At 40.3% G+C, this 20,143-nt stretch overlaps 1 protein-coding gene and 1 long non-coding RNA gene across 13 annotated transcripts in view; one reads left to right on the forward strand and one right to left on the reverse strand.

The window, feature by feature from the left end:
- Fhit (fragile histidine triad diadenosine triphosphatase) overlaps nucleotides 1-20,143 on the forward strand; it is a 1,536,882-nt gene that overhangs the window by 1,343,524 nt on the left and 173,215 nt on the right. The window lies entirely within an intron of this gene.
- On the reverse strand, nucleotides 12,709-14,778 carry LOC143267274 (uncharacterized). Its single transcript, XR_013042242.1, has 3 exons — nucleotides 14,570-14,778; nucleotides 14,294-14,482; nucleotides 12,709-13,886 (listed from the first exon to the last, which is right to left on the reverse strand). It is a non-coding gene; the product is annotated as an uncharacterized LOC143267274 (long non-coding RNA).

A 20,143-nucleotide genomic window follows, 5' to 3' on the forward strand; every position in this document is an offset into this window, starting at 1 on the left:
TTATACATACTGAAGTAATTACCACAACCAAGCTAACTAATATATCCAGCATATGACTCAAGGTGGTTACCAGATTTGTTATGGTAAGAATAGTTAATATCTACTCCCAGCAAAATTCAAATATACAATTAATTATTGACCATGGTTACCATGCCATAAGGAGATCATCAGAATTCAGTCACCCTGTAGCTAAGCTTTTACCCCTTACCATCATGTCTTCATATCTCAGACCTGGGGAACTGCCAATCAACTCTTTGTTTCTGAGAGTTGAATATTTTAGATTCTTCCTGTGAGTGAATTTGTACACTATTTTCCTTCTGTCTTTCTGTCTTAAGTGTCCTCTAGGTGAATATATGTTCTTAGCAATAAAACTTTTCCTTCTGTTTTAAGGCCAAATTATATTTCTGCATATAAGGTACACACACACACACACACACACACACACACACACCACATTTTCTTCATCCATTTGTCTCTCAGTGGACACCTGGCTTCTTTATCTTGGGTACTGTAAATAAAGTTATATTAAGCATCGGAATGTTCATATCTCTTGGAGACAATAATCTTATTTTTCTTATATGCTTACCCAGAATTCAGATTGCTAGATTATACAGTGGTCCTATTTTTAAATGTCTAAGAATAATATACAGTGCTTTTCAAGATACCAACATTAAAATACATTCCCACCAACAATGCGCAAGTGTTCCTCTTGTTCTTCTGTTTGTCATACTCATCCTAACAACTGTGAAGTGATAGCCTGTGGTTTTTGTTTGTACTTCCCTGGTGATTAATGATGTTGAGTATTTTATCATAAACCTCTTGGCTATTTATATTGCTTCTTTGAAAAGAATGTTTGGGGATGTAGCTCAGTGGTAGAACATTTGCCCAGCATGCAGAAAACCCTGGTTTCCAGCTGTGATACTTAAAAAAAAGTCTGTGTAAGACCTTTATCCATCTTTAAAATTTAGGTTACTATTATTTTGCTATTAAATTATATGGGCTCATGAGATAGTTTGAATATATAATAGACATATTGCAAATATTTCTTCTATTCCAAAGATCTCTTTTCATTTCTTTTTTATCATTTCTTCTACTGGGCAGAAACTTCTCCATTTGTTGCCAAATAATATCCTCACATATATCTGTTCATTGTTGAATGGAAATTCATGTGTTGTTTCTATATTTTGCTTCATAGTAATAATCCAAAAATAACTCTCTTCATTTTTAAAGTATTTTATGTTTAATACATTTTAAAGTATTTGTCTTACATAAATAACTAGGAAAGAATGGAGTCATTGTGTCATAAGACAACTACATGTTTAATTCCAAAGTATTGCCAAGGTTGTTTCCAACTCAGTCACTGTGTTTTACATTTCAAATAATGACTCCAGTGCTCCTGCATCTATATTAAGAACCCTTCCCTAATTTTTTAATTTTAGTCATCCCAGTGTCTGTGAAGTGATAGCTCACTGTGATGTTGGTTTAATTTTCCATCCCTGATAGCTAGCCATGTTGGCTCTTTCCCCATGATTTTTGATCAGTTGTATGCCTTCTTTGGGGGAATGTCCATTCATATCCTGTGTTCATTGTTTCAGTTAGATGTTTGTGTTCATGCTATAGAATTGGAAGAGGGTTCTTCTGCATTTAAGCTCTTCCACCCTCTCAATACCCTTCTGGGATACCCAGAGAAATTCTTCTGGAATACCCAGAGTTTTGCCTTCTGTGCAGAGCTGCCTGGAAAAAGGGCATTAGTGCCTTGTAGGAGTGCACCAGAAAGTTCTTTCTCTGCAACTTTTATTTACTTTTGGTAAATTAGACATAAGATGTTTATACATCCCACAGAGAGAAAAAAAAAAAACAGGGTGAATGTCTATGTTTCTAACCCTAAGGCAATGTCCTGTCCAGACACCACTGTATCATTTTCTCCCTACAACCTTTGTAGAAACCCCATGCTTTTATCCCTGATGCATACCACAGGGGCAGCAGAACATCCACAGGAGCCAGGTCTGACTTCACAAACAATTTTTTGTTGGGAAAGAATCATGATTATTTGTTTATACATGACCTCAAAAGCTCCAATCTCTCTCTCTCTCTCTCTCTCTCTCTCTCTCTCTCTCTCTTCCTCCCTCCCCCCCCGTGTGTGTGTGTGTGTGTGTGTGTGTGTGTGTGTGTGTGTATGTGTGTGTGTGTGCGTGCGCGCATGTTTGTAGAGGCCAGAAGTGAACTTTAGGTATTGTTCCCTAGGCATCATTTATTTGGAAGGAGGGAGGGGGCAGATTATCTCACTGGCTTGCAACTAACTTAGTAGGGGAGGCTAGCTGAGCAGCAAGTCCCAGGAAGTCTGCCTGTCTCCACCTGCCCAATGCTAGAATTAAAAACATATACCATGCCCAGCTTTTTTTTTCTCATGTTTTGGGAATTGACTGCAGGTCTTCATGCTTGTGAGGCAAGCACTTTAATGAGTTTCTTCATCTCCTTCTATGTGGACCCTTATAAAAAGTGGTTTCCAGTTCCTGGCCTGCCAGAGAATGTGTTGCAACATCTGATTCTGTAACTCTACATTAACATGGATCTTTTCCATGGCATCTGTCATAAAGCTACAGCAACTTCAAAGGTCCATTGTTGCTTCTACTGAGATATTCTCTCCCAAATGCAGCTCCATTTTGTCCAAGGGTGGGGACTAGCAGAAGCCACAAGGCACTATTTTCTTTAAATGATTAAACAAAAGTTTTCTCAGACATCTCTCCCCACTCAGAAGAGATGACTTTGCATTTGTGAAAGTGTGTGAGCAGTTCAGTGTCCTGTCCACACCATCTCTTGTGCCCGCATGTTCTACTCGAGATCACCCCACTTCTCATTTTTGAAGCTCATTGTTACTAAAGGAACAAAATAGGTCGGGCGGTGGTGGCACACGCCTTTAATCCCAGCACTCGGGAGGCAGAGGCAGGAGGATCTCTGTGAGTTCGAGGCCAGCCTGGGCTACCAAGTGAGCTCCAGGAAAGGCGCAAAGCTACGCAGAGAAACCCTGTCTCAAAAAAAAAAAAACAAAAAAACCAAAAAACAAAAACTAAAGGAACAAAATAGAAAAGAGTTTTGCTTCTTGACTGAGATCATACTTTAGATTATTCTTGGAATCCAAATGCATAGAGTATATGCATGAACATAGATAGAGTGGCGAGGAGATGCTCGTGGCTTTGTGGCTTTGTAATGAAGCGATGAGAATGAAAGCTCAGCGATGCCTCTCACGATCTTGGTCTCGGTGTAACTGAATGAGCCTGGGATGTTTCTCATGCTGTAGAAGATCCCATCTGACAATGTTTATTAATTGCCTCATGGGACACCTGACATGCAGTTCTCATTAAATAGTAGCAGCCATTATTGTTGTCACTGTTGTTGCTTTTATATCAATGTTGTAATTGTACTGTTGAGAATGAGAGATCAGTGCGCAAACTTGAATGTCATGGCTCTTCATTCACTGTGTGGGTTGTAAGGTGAAATGGCTGCCGACGAAAGACAAAGACTGTAAATAATTGAAGAGAGCTGAGAGTGCGAGAAAAGCAGAATCCGTCTGTGGTGTGCACTTGTTATCTAAAAAGAGAATTGTGTTCTCCCTTCTGGCCTGTGGATGTCAATCCTGAATATGGAATTCAGACCTCAGAGCTCATAACCATTCCTAGGAAAGCTGGAAGTCTATTTTTGACACTGGAAAACAATTTTCAACTTAGGTTATTGGAAATAAAATGAAACACTCATTTCCACCAAAACAAAAACAAAAAGAAACACTCCCACCCTCCAAAAATTGATGCAAAATATCACCAGATCTAAAGGCCACCCTATCAGATTTGCAGCTTCTTGTCCCAAAGCTGTGACCCTTTCCTGGGGAAGCACTTTCTAGGAATTTGAACTTATTTTTGTTCACAGCTAAAGATGGCTTCACTATTTCACTTGAACAGCCATCAAATATTTGTCAAACAATTCTCTTGTGCCAAGCACTGAACACGTATCAGAAATGAGTGATAAAGAATGCTGCCCTCAAGGTCTTGATTTAGTAAAATGGACCAACATGCCCTAAAATCATCAGTTACTGGCATGATCAATGGATGCCGTCTATATCTTGGCAGCCTGCCATGGATGAATAGGAATATGAAAGGGACTCAAAAGAGGAGCAATACTCCATCTACAAGGTGAAATGCTGAACATGTGTCCCAGTACAGGAAGTAGTGGGTCCAGGTTCAGATCTAGAAGGGCAAAAAAGTAGACCAGCAGGCAGCTGAATAGTCTGTGTCAACAGTAGAGGACAAAGTTGAGCTTCAGCTCCAGGGAGAATCATGAAGCCCACTACTTACCCACTAACATAACAAGCACAGATGTCACATGATAAGTTGGTATAAGGCCATGCCATCTCAATGTTAGGGTCTCACCACTTTATGGGGTCCATCTGAGGAGGTTATACTTTTTCCTTAGTCTGGCATTTCTTATAAGTTCATGGATCTGGTTTCTCTAATAAGATTTTAATATGCCCATGTGTGTTTAACAGTTCCAGTTCACTCCAATAAGCATGTAGAGCGGCTTTCTTTGTATTCATTTATCAGCCTATGTTCACCCGGCAGACTGTGCAGTCTCTAGTCCTCTCAGGCCTGCAGTCATCTTTCTCCCTTGAAATGGAGTCAAAAGCCTCTTATAAAATGTTTCCTAAAGCAAGACATGTCACAAGCTGTTGAGGGCCATGGTGTAGATACAGCAGGCAGCAATTGATAATTTAGATGTCAACCCACCAGGTAAATAATTCTCTGATGGAGAAGAACCCCATTCAAGCAAGGCTTACAGGATTGCTGACTATGAAAACTGTTACATCCATCCGTAATTTCATATGTGCAAAAACAGCTGTGCATTTTCATGTAATATGTACATGTAATCTCATGATTATGTCTCAATCATGATTATGTCTCAATCATATGGGCACATATATCTGTGGATGATCAGGAAGATGACTTCTCTTTAAGCTGTATAATTTTGATATATAGAAAATATACTAGGATTTGATATATAGAAAATATACTAGGATATGCTTGTTCCACAAGGAATGTAAGACACTTAGTCCCTGGGTTGTTTGTTTGTTTGTTTGTTTGTTTTATTGTAGCTCAGACTGGCATAAAGAAAACAACAATTTCTTTTCTGTTCTAAGATAAGCCATATATATTGGCTGATTTTGGGCCTCAGAACAAATTCAAACTAGACTGAATGTCTCTGTAAATAAATCAGAAATTAAAACTTTACAGATATGACAGATGTCTAACCAAGGTTATTAACACAAAGCAACCTAAAATACTATGCGAGTTTCTCTAGCCAAGTCTGGCTGATAACACAGACCAGCAGCCACTGCCCAGGAAAGTGCCCCACCTGTGAGTTGCCATGGTAAATGGCTCTTTTCCTTATTCTTTACTTAAGGAATGTGTTATTGACCTTCAGATGTAGCTTTAGTAATTTTTTTTTAATATTGCCAAAGCCTCCTCTTAAATATGTACAGAACTGTGAAGAACGGGGGAGGGGGGAACGGGACTAGAAAGCACTGGGACTTGGAAGGAATTAGAGCTGCAGAGAAGAATTAGAGGGAAAAAGAGAATGAAGAGAATTTGAGCTGAAGATGAATAGAAGAAAATGACCGTCAGGTTGTATGTGAATCTTTTCCCCTCAGACAGATAGAAAATTGTTCCTAAAGACCCTCAGAAATGAACCTTTTCTAAAATCCCACTCCAGAAAAGTATTCTGTTGGTAACCCTGGCTGCAGTACTGAGAGCAGGTCCCACAGTCTGCGGAAAAGTCACAGCCTGAGGAAATGCTATTTTGGTATGATATAGCATAACTTAGAGTATGGCACAGCCTGATCTCTTGATTCTTCATGTTTCTCTGTGACACCATTCATCAAATTCCCTGAGATTCCCAACTTATCCCTGGCTTTGTGTATATGGCTGACTTCCATTCAGAAATATTATGTGATCTCCCAAAAGTAACTTTATACTTTGATATCATCTTTGTTTCCACAAGTCTTGGCAGAGTAAACTCTTATATATAATGCCTGTGAATGTAAAAGAGTTGGGTATTTTTTTTTAGATAACACAATTATGAAAGAACATAAAATTAAACTAATTTTCATACCTTACTAGTCTAACCATATTTGGAAAAATACAGAATTACTTTTTTGGTTAGATATTGAGGATCATTACCAATATTTTATTGTTCTTCCATTATTTCACTGTCTCTGAAGTGATATTTAAAAATAGAGGATGAAGTTTAATTTGGGGCTTATGAAGAGAGAAATGTATACTGTGAATTCAGTTTCCAAGTTACAGCTGCTGGTTTAGGAATGTCAGCTTCTTCTCTAGTGCTCCAGTGCTGAGTCTTGTGTTGAAGTGACATTTTAAACAAAGCATGCAATTTGGGAATGAATTTGGAAATTCTGAGAAACTCTTTTGCAAATGACAATTCACACTACTATCTTTTCAGAGGCTTCCTTTTGACAATTACAAACCAGTCCTTCTATGGTCATAATCCAGTACATACACATTGAACTCTCTCTTGTACTCCCCACAATGAACAGCAGAAAACTGGCTCCCTGCTCTCACAGAGTCAATGTTCTGATGGTAAAGGTTGTACAGCTGATGACAAATGATAAGTTCTCAGACTGTACCCAAAGACCAAGGCAGCTAAAAAGTGAAATATCTGACTTACATGGGTAGGAAAGGTGATGATCTAACATTTTTCTCTTGGGCAGGCTCACTTTTAGCTGTTTCCTGAATGATGTGAAAATGGCAACCATGTAGGAATGTGGAAGACCAGAATTCCAAGAATAGGGCCGAGGTTTTAGAGTAAGAAAGAAGCAGACACATTTTGTTAAGTAGATAAATAGCAAGTGTGCTCAATGTCAAATCATGGACAGTGCCAGGCCTTATAAGGCATTCGAAGGCATTCTGGGGGCATTGGAAGATTTTGAACATATACATGGAGTGATCTGCTTCTTCCCTTTTAAACAGTGCTGTGATTATTGTGTTGAAAATGGTAGCTAGACATCAAGAACAAAGTAGAATGTGACCTATTCACAGTTTGAGTCTGCCTGTCTGTAGCTTTAAGCATGAGGGAAGACCAGTGGATTCTAGATATAGTTGGATTTGCTTGTTTTGAGACAGGCTTCTCAGGGTATCTAATGGAGCCCAGGTTGACCTTGTACCCAATAGTTAACCAAAGATATTCTTGAACCTCTGGTCTTCTTGTTTCCATCTCTTGAGTTCTGGGATTACAAACGTCCCATCTAGGCCAACTTATGTGGTGCTGAAGATCAAAACCATGGTCTTGTGTATGCTAGGTAACCACTCTGTCAACTAAACTGCTCCCAGCCCTAGCTGCTTTGATGGGGGACCTTATGGCACTAAGGCAACTGTGTTACCAGCCACTGTGAAGGTGTGATAGTCTGGCATAAGGACAGCTTTATTAGTGGTGTCTAATGTGCTAGGGACCAAACAGGCAAAGCTATGTCCAACCATCTCTAATCTTTTCCCTTTCCTTTCTGACCTTGATACCAGAAAGGTCAAATTTTCTGTGTAGAGAAATGAAGACAGTGCTGTTGTCTATGCAATAGCTTGATCGATCACTCCAAAAACATTATATAAGCCCCGTAAAATGTGACATTCCATGTCAGATGCAGGGGGCACAGCGGTGCATGACTTCAGGGTGGTAGGGGAAACAGTCAGCAGCTGAGTCCACACTTATGTGTGCTCTGTGCAGCATAGGACTTTTTGACTTTCACACTTGTGGTATTTCAGAACAGAAAAAATTGAGGAGTTTTGAATTGGAGAATGGAAGCTAGGATGCCCAGCACCATCGTGGTTACATACTCACTTGATGGCAGACACACAAAAAGGTTTTCCTGATACCGTCTGATGACTATGAATTCCAACCTGTGATACCTAAAGACAGTGACTCTCAGAAGCCCCAAGTCTGTTGTCATTATGTCCATGATTCTAAAATATTTCTTTTTTTGCTATTGACATAGACAGCTTTCCATTTGCCAAGGCTCAAACACGTGGTGCTGAACCAACCTCCTGCTCATTCTTTCTTCTGCATGGTTGAGGGGAGTAAGCGTGGGGTCGGATGCTTTAAGCAGTCTTCGATACCCAGAGAAGGTAGTCTGATTGTTTAGTTAAAAAATGTACCAGTTTGGATCATTTTTCAGTGTCTCAAAAATTTGACTCACTAAAGTACCACGTGATCTTTCAAGGTCCAAATACATTAGATCACCACCATTAGAACATACTCCACTCCAGATGTTAGCTCTGCTAAAATCATATGGTTTGCTTACATTAACTGCACAGAGTACCTTGTGCTGCTTTCCACTGCCACCTTGGCCTAAAAGTGTGATGCTTGTCAGTTCAATGCATCAAGTGAAGACTGAATTCTAAAGCATACAGACAGACAAAGACGAAGCCAGCACCACATTCTGCATTGTCAGTGAGCAGTGATGACTGGCCACTGGTGAGGAGACTAATGGTGATTTCTTTTCAGACAATATTAATTGTATAAAATCCTGGGCTTCTAATGCAGCCTGGGAGTAAGTTCCCAGAACTATTCCATGGTTGTATGTAGAATGCCACAGAGTAGTGGGGCTTTTGGAAACTTTTTTATCTGAGGGTTAACTAAGGAAACACACATGCTTTCTAATGGTGACTTTCTCTTTTACTTCGTCTTAGAATATCCTCTCTCTGAGAATATTTCTATCCCCACACAGTTACATTCTTTACATATAACTATATATCTCTTTTTACATACATACATCTCTTTCCTGCATAGCCATATATTTCTATATACAGTTACATCTCTCTTTTATATATCTCCACATCTCTCTTCTATACACATTTCTTTTCTCTACTCTGCTACATTCCTTAACACACTACTACACCATTCACTCACTCTTTATACATTCACATCTCTGACCTACATACACATCTCTTTTCTATACTACTATATGTTCTGTGTCTCTACCTACTCAGCTACATCTCTCTTTTACCACTAACACACACACACACACACACACACACACACACACACACACACACACACACACTTCATCAGCCAAACTCTGGACAATTATATGTTACATTTTCAGGCAGAACACGTGGTAAGTCACACAGCTTCTCTCAGGCTAGAGAGGTCACGCTGACCAGCCAGTGAGTAACATTTGGCTGTGCATGTAACCTGAGTGGTCAGGGTTCCCAGACAGAAAATGACAAGGGGAACCTTGAAGTAGGGAGTATGTGCAGAAAGTCAATTATTGCAGGGAGTGATGTCTACCAAAGTTGTTTCATGTCTGACCTTGACTCAGCAATAAACATCTGGGTATTTGTCTTTGTGTATTCTCTGCAGGGGCAGCTAGCTGTTTTGAATTTGTTCTGAAGTCTAAAATTAGCTGTCTTTGTGACTGAGAATACTGTTAATTTCCTATGTCAGTTATGAAAAATATCCTAGTATTATTTCTATTCATCAGAATTGTACAGATTAAACAGAAATCATCTTCCTGATCATCCACAGCTATAAGTGTGCCCAATAGAAGAAATATTTTCTTGAGATAAACATACAAGCAGTGGGAAATAATACCCATAGCTATTATTAGGGAAGAAATGTAGTGGCACATGAGAGAAATTATAGACAGAAGCAACTGGTCATTTACAGTCAGTAGCCCCACAGCTTTGCTAAGTAGGGTTCCCCAACAGAGAATTATTCATCTAGTGGGCCAACCTGCTGAATACTAGTTGTTACCTGCTGTATACTCCCATGGCCTCTGGTAAGGCCATTACTACCAGCAGCTCTCAGCACCCTTCATTGTAAAATTCTTACGCAGGCATATCATTTGCTTTGATAGTATCTACCTCCAACCTATCCTCTGCTCCTTTCCCTAAAGTCCCCTTCCTCTTCCCAGGCTCCTACACCTACTACAAGCTTTGCTGTTTTTAGGTCTAGAGAGAAAATACCTATTTGTCTTTTTGAGTCTAGCTTATTTCTCTTAACACAATGATCTCCAGTTTCATCTATTTGAGTGTTTAAGTGAAAGTTATATTCTGGATATTGTAAAAATGTCCCTGTATTATTTATGTAATGCTTATGATAAAAATATGACATAATTTTTATTTTTTGCATTTCATATTCAGAGAGTTGAAATTAAATGTTTTGCCAGGCTGGTGAGGAACAGGGTGTAGACTCATCCTGCACTGTGCCTTCAGAATCCATGCCCTTAGTTCTCCAGTGAGTTTCCTGTACAGCGGCTGACAACTGGTCACTTTATTCTTTTTCTACTAAGTCCAGTGTTTGCTATTGCTCGTGATCAGAAATGGTATTTTAGCTGAAAATTATTTACCCATCAAGACAGAATTCTTCTTCACCCTGAAATATTAAGCTGTGAGTTTTTCTAAGGCCAAACATGGGGCATCTGTAGACACCTGAGTTAATACCCAGTGAACCTCTGGGGAAGGGGAAAGTACTTGAAATCTGTCTCATCAGGAACCTTCCAGGCTCCTTTGAACTTTAATCAATAGCACTAGTATAGTTCTGCTTCCTCGTTTGCCTTTTCCCACAAAGACAGAGCACCTTTGCTTTAATGGAAATCAGCAGAACTGTGATGCTGCCGTATCACTGGTGGAAAGCCCAGGCCTTCACCAGGAGTTTCCTTTGTTTCTCCTTTGGGAGGACAGCTTTGTTACAGGGCTCTTTGCTATAGATTAAAGTGTATATAATGTAGTTTATTTCCATGTGTGTATGTATTGTATGTACACATGTGTGTGAACAGATTGCTTGTGGGCAGAGGCCACTAGAGGATTTTGTGTGTCCTTTTCTGTCACTCTCTGCCTTCTGCCATGAGATAGTATCTCTCACCTGACATGGTGCTAAAATGGCAGCCAGCAAGTTCCAGTGACCCTCCTGTCTCCAACCCCACCTCCCAACAGTCCTGGGGTTACCAGCATGCATGAGACTACATCTAGCTTTTTACATGGATGCTGAGCATGGATTCAAGCTCAGGCCTTTAAGCTTTCACAATAAGCACTCTTGCCCAACTGGAGATATCTCTCCAGTCCTTCCCTATTTTTTTCCCTGCTTAGGAAGAGCTCCTTACAATAATCCAAAGCACACAGGTAGCAAACAATGTATTTCCCTTTCCTTCTGGCCATTGGTTCTCTCCTGGACCACTAGTAGGGTGAGCCTGGGCTGGGCCTCAAGTTGGCATGTTCAAACCTGGCACTGAGACTCAGTGCTACTTAGAAAATAATCCAGAGGAAGATTTAGTTGTCTGTCTCCTTGTCTGGTTCATGAACATGGAATAAAACAAGTGGACTAGCAAATAAATCTTCAGCCAAAAACAAAGAAAAACAAAAAACATAAACAAAACCAAAAGAAAATAACAACAAAAATCTTTGGTCAAAATGAGGTGTGATAAAGACTACAGCATCACTCACTGATAACACAACCAGCTAAGTACAGCTCTAGTTCATAGACATCCATGAAATGCTGTCACGAGTATCCCTATTAGTCAAGGCAGATTTTCAGATATATTAAAGGTACTCTAACACTTGCATGTGTTTTATGTGGCATTTGAAAATCCTTGGCAAGAACTGATTATTTTAGAGTGCTCAAAGGTGACCAAAGATATGTTCTGGGTCTTATATTGTGTGAAGCAGTATTTTTATTATTATGGGTAGGTGGTTCATTTTGAAAAATCTTGATTTTTGTCTGGCTTCAATCTTTAGTGGTGCCCCATTCCCACCTAAGTTGTATTCTACGTTATAGGGCATCAATTCAGAATTTTTTCCTCTTAAAAAAGCAATTAAATACATCCTGTATCATTAATAGCACCCATTTCCACTTAGGTCTGTGGTACTCTCAGAGGAATACTACTTTGTAAATCTTGCTTTTCACATTCTAGCTTAATTTTCCAGCTCTTAACTCTGCCGTTTCCTAGCCTCTTTAACACTAGGGCTCAGGAAAGTGATGACTTTAAATTTACGGTTGTTAAATAGATTGTTAATGACCAAAAGAACCCATCAATCTCACTGACCACAATTATATTTTAAGAAGGAGACGGTTAATTACTGGGCCGTTTTGTTGATGGTTATTTTAATCACACTGACTGCCCTTCTTGGCGTGGAGAGCCATTAGGCTGGACAGGCCATCGTGGCAAAGTGGTGCTGATGCTGGGAATTGGACTCTAGAGGACAATTTGTCAGTGTCCATAGGAAGCTCAAAGCTCACTTTGTTGTGCTCACATGCAACTACTTGTTTGACCAATTAAAATCTAGTTTCTCTCTCTCATTCTACTCCAATGTGCATGTCATAGGATCATTATTTAAGATGAGCTATCCATCCATGTAACTCAGTGAACCCAGAAGATAAAGACTTGGTTAAATCAAATTGTAGATTTTTTTATTTTGATTCTACTATTTGACACCAGATTATCATCATGTGGCCACTGTAACATTTAAGCTTTCTTTCGTGTTTTTCTCTTTAGCTTTTTTAATGCATGAATTTGTGTAGTGTGTTCATGTATGGCATGTTAGTGAGTACATAGATGCACATGTTTGTGAGAGCATGTGGAGGCCAGAGGACAACCTCTAATGTCATCCTCAGGAATGCCATCAGCCTCCCTGAGCCATGGTCTTTCTTTGGCCTGGAGCTCATCAATTGGTCTAGAATGCCCATCCAGACAGGAAAAGGAATCTGTCTATCTGTATCTATCACACTTGAGTCACATGCTACCACACACAGACGTTTTTATAAAGTTTCTTTGGATCAAGCTAAGGTCCTCATGATTGCAAAGTGAGCCATTTATCAACCAAGTCAGCCATCTTTGGATTTTTTTCTCCTTTTTAAAAAAATTTAAGTCTACATTCCAACATTTGCCTCTGTCTCTGTCCCTTAAAAGCAGATTCACTGTAAGGATTCTTCAAATGGAGCTCCTCATAGTCAGCCAAGATGAGTTTACAAACAAAATAACCAAATATACAACATATAAAGAGCTTTAACTTTCACAAGGTGAGGGCACAACTGTATCCTGGTATTGATGCCTACTCCAGAGGTGTCTGAGAGAGACCTACAGGCCAAGTTGCCCAGGCAAGGGAACTCAATAGGCCTTCTCTGTTCCTGACATGCAGTAGGGCATAAAATGTTTGTATGGTGGACTCCTGGTCTGAAGGAATTTACTTGCAGTGTATGGGATTGCCAACCTTTCTGGTTTGTCTGTGGTGTTCGGGTCAATAACTCAGAATGGCTATGCACCTTATATTTTAGCCATGGAATAGACTAGTGGTTATTTTACCCTCCTATATTTTTCTGAACAATGAACACCTTTCTCATTGGAGCCTAGCTCAACAACTACTGTATTTATCAACCTTGGCCTTCATATAGAACAAATCTCCCCCCTTTTCATATCATATATATTATAGTTTTGGTTAATTGTCTATAGCTGCATCTGGTCTCCTTGAACATATACACAAATTATGATTGAAATTCTGTCTCACTGGGGCCTGATGTTTAATCTGCAATTAAAGGCCCCTTTACCTTGGAAAACTGGAAGAAACATGAGTTGTTTAATTATTTACCTGTAGATTGTCAGGCACTGAGAATGTACGTAAGTCCTTGGTGGAGGTGCATGCATGCCCTACCCATTTGAGTACTGTCTTGGTTATTGTTCTACTGCTGTGAAGAGACATGATGACCATGGAACTCTTAGAAAAGAAAGCATTTAATTAGGTACTTGCTTGCAGATTCAGAGAATCAGTCCATTTTCATCAAGGCAAGGATCATTGTGGCAAGCACAGTGCTGGAACAGAACCTGAGAGCTACAGCGTGATCTGTAAACACGGAGGCAGAATTGAGATTTGAAACCTCAGAGCCCACCCCTAAGTGGCATTCTTCCTCTAACAAGGCCACACCTCCTAACCCTCTGAATCATTTCAAATAGTGCCACTCCCTGGTGACTAAGCATCCAAATATTTGAGCCTAAGGGGCCATTCCTATTCAAACCACCACATTCCACTCCCTGGCCCCCATAGGCTTGTAGCCATATCATAATGCAAAATGCTTTCACCTTTAAATGTCCCCATAATCTTTCAGTCTCAACACTGATAGAAAGTCCAAAATTTAAAGTCTCTTCTGAGACTCATGCAACCTCTTAACTGTAAGCCCCAGTAAAATCAAAATCAAAATCAAAAACCAGATCACATATTTCTAACATACAGTGGCACAAAATATACATTACCTTTCTAAAGGGTGGAAAAAGGCATAGTGAAGTACAGGACCAAAGCAAGATAAAAACCAGCAGGATAAGTCCAAACTTGCATCTTCGTGTCTGATGTCAAAGCACTCTTCAGATCTCCAACTTCTTTCAGCTTTGTTGATGGCAGCACGGTTCTCTCTAGGGATGATTCCACACTCAGTACATAACTCTCTTGGGCAAAGGGAGAAAGGATGCTTACCTTTCATTGTTACACTCTCTTTCACAAAATCTGCAATAAGAGTATTTAGGAGAACATACTTGAGAAATTCTGATTTAGACCCTTAAGATGCATAAACATGTTTAACTAATTTCAAAGTAATAATAGACTGATTGAATTTGTTCCCACTTGGTATGAGAATTAACATAAACATTTTGCCACAAGAACTAAAAAGTGAACTTCAGAACTTCACAGAAAATGGATGGATGTATCATTGGGTGTCCAGGAACCCAAAGGTAGTCTCTCTTTGACCCTGTCCTGTGAGTTAAGAACCAGAAGGATTCTGGAACACCACTTTCTGTTCCAATGATTGGGTTCTGAAAAAGACTTCTAGAGTGAAGTTTGGAATTCTGTTTAGGAATATCCGACTGCAGCAATATGGAGAACAAGCTATGGAAACCCCCAAGGATCCATTCGATTCCCTTTGAGGCGTCCTTAGTCTCTGTCCAGAAGAAAATCATAGGTTCCGACCAGGTGCAGTTTCTAAGAGCTCCGCTATGTCCACCTTCTCCACAAAGTTACTTCTCTGCTTGGAATAATGAAGTAACTGACAGATCAGGACTGGCTCTTGACATTTAATGTCATCTGTATCTTAGTGTCCTGTGATTGTACTGCCAATTAGCCATAATATGGTGTTTTAAGCACCATTTAGATATTAATTATATTTTAATAACCTCCTTGTTGAAAGCCTAAAGCTTTGCCTGAGATTCTAATCAAAGTTTTCATATGAAAAAGAAGGATAATATTAAGCAAGAACTAATAAAGCTTCTGAAAAAATTCACTACAGTGTCTTTGACAGAAGAAGAACAACACACGCCCTGCCAGTGTGTCCTCTCATTAGAGTTTATATTGATTATTGCACAGTGGCTGCAAACTCTTCTCAATTATGTAGGTGCTTACGAACCCATGAGAAATCAGTGTCTCCTTAATGAGAGTCAGGGAATGTATGTATTAAAAGTCCTTTAACCCTTGTGTAAAAGAGAAATCTTTCATTAGCACTTAACAACTTAGGTTTAAAAAGCATGTTTCTTTGGAAAATATGCATAGCACATCCAAGATGTCTTCTCTTAGTTGGCCTTTCATTTCCTTTCTGAGGGGGAGAGGAACAAAGACTGGTGTCTCTTTTATGAGAAGTGTGGGTTCTTCTGAAGAAGAGAAATGGCTAGGCCATAGTTGCCTGGTGAGTCAGAGACTATGCTCTGGGCCTCACCCATATGGTTTAGTTGGAGAGAATGGGGAGGTCTCATTCAGTATAAGAATAGTTTTCCTAAATGGTCTATGCTTACTATGCTGGGTTTATCACCTTTAGACTCTCATGGATTAACTTTTTAAGAATCAATTAAGCAAGCACATCCTTGGTATGTGACCCATACTATCATCAGAATCTTAAGAACAGTTGGGATGAGTGATATGTGGGATGTATCAGGAATCCTAGGCTAACTGTTGACACCTGCTATCTAGTCCACTTCTCATGAGCTCAAATCCAAACATTGTTGACCATCTTTGTATATTATCCTAGGCAGCATACCAAAGTCAAAATAAGATAGTCAGATGGAGAACACAAAGACCAAGTAAATCTTCTAAGAGGGCATAATGGGCAAGCCAGTCACCATTATGTGGAGAGGAGGACATAGTCCCATTTAAGTGGTATTTGCCCAACCCTTTCAAGAAAAATAAAATGAGGATTAGATATCTCTTTTCTAATGTGAAATTCGTATTCAAAGAAAGGCTTGGGGGTTGTGAAAGTGGCTTAGCAGGTAACAGCAATTGTTGCACAAATGTAAAAACCTGAGTTCTAATCCCTAGAATTTATTTAATTCTGTAAATGTCGAGAATGTCTAAAACCCAGTGGAGTAGAGACAGGAGATCACTAGAGCTTCCTGGCCTCCAGTGTAGCTGAAAAATGGTAAGCTCCAGCCTCAGAGAGAAACCCTGCTTCAAGGGACATGAATTCAAGCACAAACACACATGAAAATAAAGAGAAATATTTCTATAAAGGTCTTGTCCACTTTGACTAGATCATTTGGCCAGTAGGCACAAGGTCCCAAGTTCAATCCCTGAGAGCTGCAAACACACACATACATACACACACACACACACACACACACACGCACACGCACACGCACACGCACACGCACACGCACACGCACACGTACACGCACACACGCATGCCCATGCGCACACACACACTTTGACATTTTTACTTCAGATATTTCACTATACAATGAGAGGAATATTTACCAGTAAATAATACACAGGCCTCATTATGAAATTGGGAATAAAATGAGCATGATGGTGATTACTGTGTAATCTTCTGTTACATGACTGTACTTTCAATGCCGCCTTTTGATTGTTATACCAGTTGAAAGGCTAAAACACATTAAATGAACTTCAGATTCACATATAATACAGACACACTTTTCTCCTTATTGAAAAAAAACTTAAGTTATTTTTGTAAAAGAGTGCTCTTGATATGCACCACATATAATGATTTAAAAATAATAGATTAGTAACTTTATAATACACGATAGATATCTGGGTAGTATTTCCAACTCTGAGTTACTAGGTGTGAATTTATCAACAGGAAACTTATGAATGAAAGAACACTCCTTCCTTTTTTCTTAGAGATTTCCCTCATGGCAATAGAATCCTTGAAATCCTCAGGGAACAAATTGGTGATAAAAGTTAGAAAGCACACCCGCCTTATTTACCATGCTCTGAGCAGACCCAAGAAAAAAGACTGACTTTAATCAGAAAGGATTTTATTGATGAAGGTATCTCTCCTTCAGGCTAAACTTTGGCCCCTGAATGCTAATAACCCATCTTGTTTCTCAGAAGTAGCCTTCTGCATAAAACCCTGGGAGGGACCATGCTGGAATACATCTGGGAAGAGGAACTCTCAGATGATCAATCAGATGTCTCCACCATCCCTTGCTGAGTTAGGAGGTGCTTGTCTGGCTTTAGGCTGCCTGTGGTTTCATTCTTGGGCAGTCACCTGAATGCCTTTGAATGCTTGGGAGAATGCAGTTTCTACTGCAAAACCCAGCCCCCTCACTGGCTCCTGCCAGCTGAGCCCTCCCTGGGCACCTGCACCCTGGTGTTCTATGCCTATCTTATCTGCACATGTGGATGTTTGACTGCCAAGGTATAAAGATGAGCGATCTGCAGCCTCCAGATTTTATGACTGCTAATTAGTACCCTGTTTGTGCCCCTTTAATCTGTTACTGTAATAGGGTACCCTGACACACAGTTTTTCTTCTGGCTTTCTGTGTGTGGCAGCCACAGGGGCTGTATTTTGTCCCTTCTCATTACCCACAAGCTTGGGGAGATTAATAAAGGGGTATTTAGAAGGGCAGGCTGCATCCTGCTCCTCTCACCCTCCTCTCACTTTTGCAAATGAGTTCCTATTCGCATTGTGGCTACAAAAGGGAGTTCTTCCCTGAAGGTGGTTTTCAGGATCTGGGGCACAGAGTCAGAGACTGGAGATTGTCTGGAGCCAATCTTCTCTGCTTTCTTTCCTAGCTCGCACAGAGGTCAGCAGTGAGGATCAACCATAGGACCATGGATGTGGCGAGGGTGGAGAGTGAAAGGGTTGGGATGGGATTCTGGATCCTTTGTTTATGACCATAGCATCTCTGGTCAGTGTTTTCCTTACTTTCTCTTTCTATCTTGTCTTTTGTTCCCTGCCTTCCCTTCACTCAGCCCTGGCTTCTGGCTAAAGGTTATTTCCCAGGCTCGCTGTCTATATCTCTGAGCTCAGGTGGGTCATATGCCATATCTGCCTCACATTCTAGAAAGTCTGCAGCACATTTTCCAACAGGTAGTTAGTGTTCAGTAAATACATGTTTTCTCTCCAGATATCTCAGATAGACATTCCAATGCTGCCTCCCTGGCCTGTGAGGAGAGTTGATTAATGGTCCCAGCCACTGAGAGTGGTGGTGTCCTCTGTTGAGAATGGATATTGCCTTTTTCCTCCCTGCCCCCAAATGGCCACTGTAGTAGAGCTTGTGTTTCCAAATCACCATGCCATACATACGGCAGGATATGGAGGCCTCTGCTCTGTTACCATCGTCGTTTGTTGGCAATGTGATGTGCATCACAGAAGCACAGGAAGCCCTCAGACAGGGCAGATTTGGAGATATGAAGAGCAGCCAGAGCTTGCCTGGTGGGATTGCTTTCCCTACACAGGTTTTTCCCTTGATCCCATGACATCCCTATCCTTACAAGCAAATGCCTGGCATTGGCTGCCTCTTAGGATACGAGTTCTAAAATCCCAAGGAAAGCTAGCAATGTGCTCTTGATCAAGGTCTGCCTCCCACTGCTACCCACCCTGAATGGTTGTGTGTGCTCAGAAATCCTACAGGGAGCATGGCAGGTGCCTGCAGTTACCAGAAGAAAGCTTGCCTGCTTTTCTCTCTTTCTTTGTTTCTTTGTTTCTTTCTTTGTTTGTTTGTTTCTTTCTTTGTTTGTTTGTTTCTTTCTTTCTTTCTTTCTCTCTCTCTCTCTCTCTTTTACTCTTTTTTTTTTTTTTTTTTGAAAATGAAAGCAGTGCTCATGCTCATGCCAGGCATCTGTATTTGAGGGACCAAGGGGGGAAATATGAATCAGCGTTCAAAATAACAAAGCTTTGCTGAGAAGATGCAAGATGAGAGGCTAGATCTTAAAATACAATGATCAAACAGCACACTCCACAAAACCCAAATCCCACAGACTGCAGCGGCTAGCCTCCTGGTTCAGCTATGGGTTCTCAGAATAGCCTGATGTAAACAACCCCAGAGATGTCAATCGTTGAAAAAACCCAAAGGCCCAGATATTGTGTACTTCCTAGAAGTACTTTGGAGGCTGTTTCAGAGGCTACTTTTCTTCCTGGGGTCATTCCATCCTAGAGTCTCTTGAGCAGAGCGGGCACATGATACCTGCCCACCCCCAGAATCTCTCAGTGATTAAATAGGCACATTAGCAGTGTTTGACACTAAATCAAGGTGTAAGGAAGCTGAGAGGTGAATGGCTGAGTCCAGTGTGCATCCTATGTCCTTTTGTGAGCATCTTTACCAAGTATACCCGGGGAACCTCCAGAGAATCCTAATGTCCAGTTGGGGAGCTTTCCTATGGGGCATAAGAGCAGAGAGAAAGAAACTGGCATGGTGATGTCTGACATTTTCTTTTCTTAGAAATGACAAAATAAAATTAGCCAGTCTGTTTCAGAATTCTAATTCTGTTTGGCTGTAAGTATGTTTTGCCAAAATATGTTTAATTGTCTAAAATATATATCCATGAAATACTTGGCTCTTAAGATGCTCTCACCCTCTCTCTTTTCTCTGTCTTGCTCTAGCACTCTCTCTTTTTCTCTCTGTCTCTCTCTAGATCTCTCTCCCTCCCTCCCTCCTTCCCTCCCCTCCTCTCTCTGTCCTTAAAATTGAATGGGTTCCAATTCTAAACTTTTTGGATATAATCAAATATTATGCAGAAACTTTTAATATCACTGTGTACACCAGAACTAGTACAGAGCTGCCCCAATATTCACCTTACTACACTTTCTGTTTACTATTTTCTATTGCTGTCAGTGGACATCTCAGAAGTCCACTGACAGCCTCCAAAGTGTCGGCTATTTTCCT

This window comes from Peromyscus maniculatus, chromosome 9, assembly GCF_049852395.1.
Source record: "Peromyscus maniculatus bairdii isolate BWxNUB_F1_BW_parent chromosome 9, HU_Pman_BW_mat_3.1, whole genome shotgun sequence".
NCBI classification, from domain to species: domain Eukaryota; kingdom Metazoa; phylum Chordata; class Mammalia; order Rodentia; family Cricetidae; genus Peromyscus; species Peromyscus maniculatus.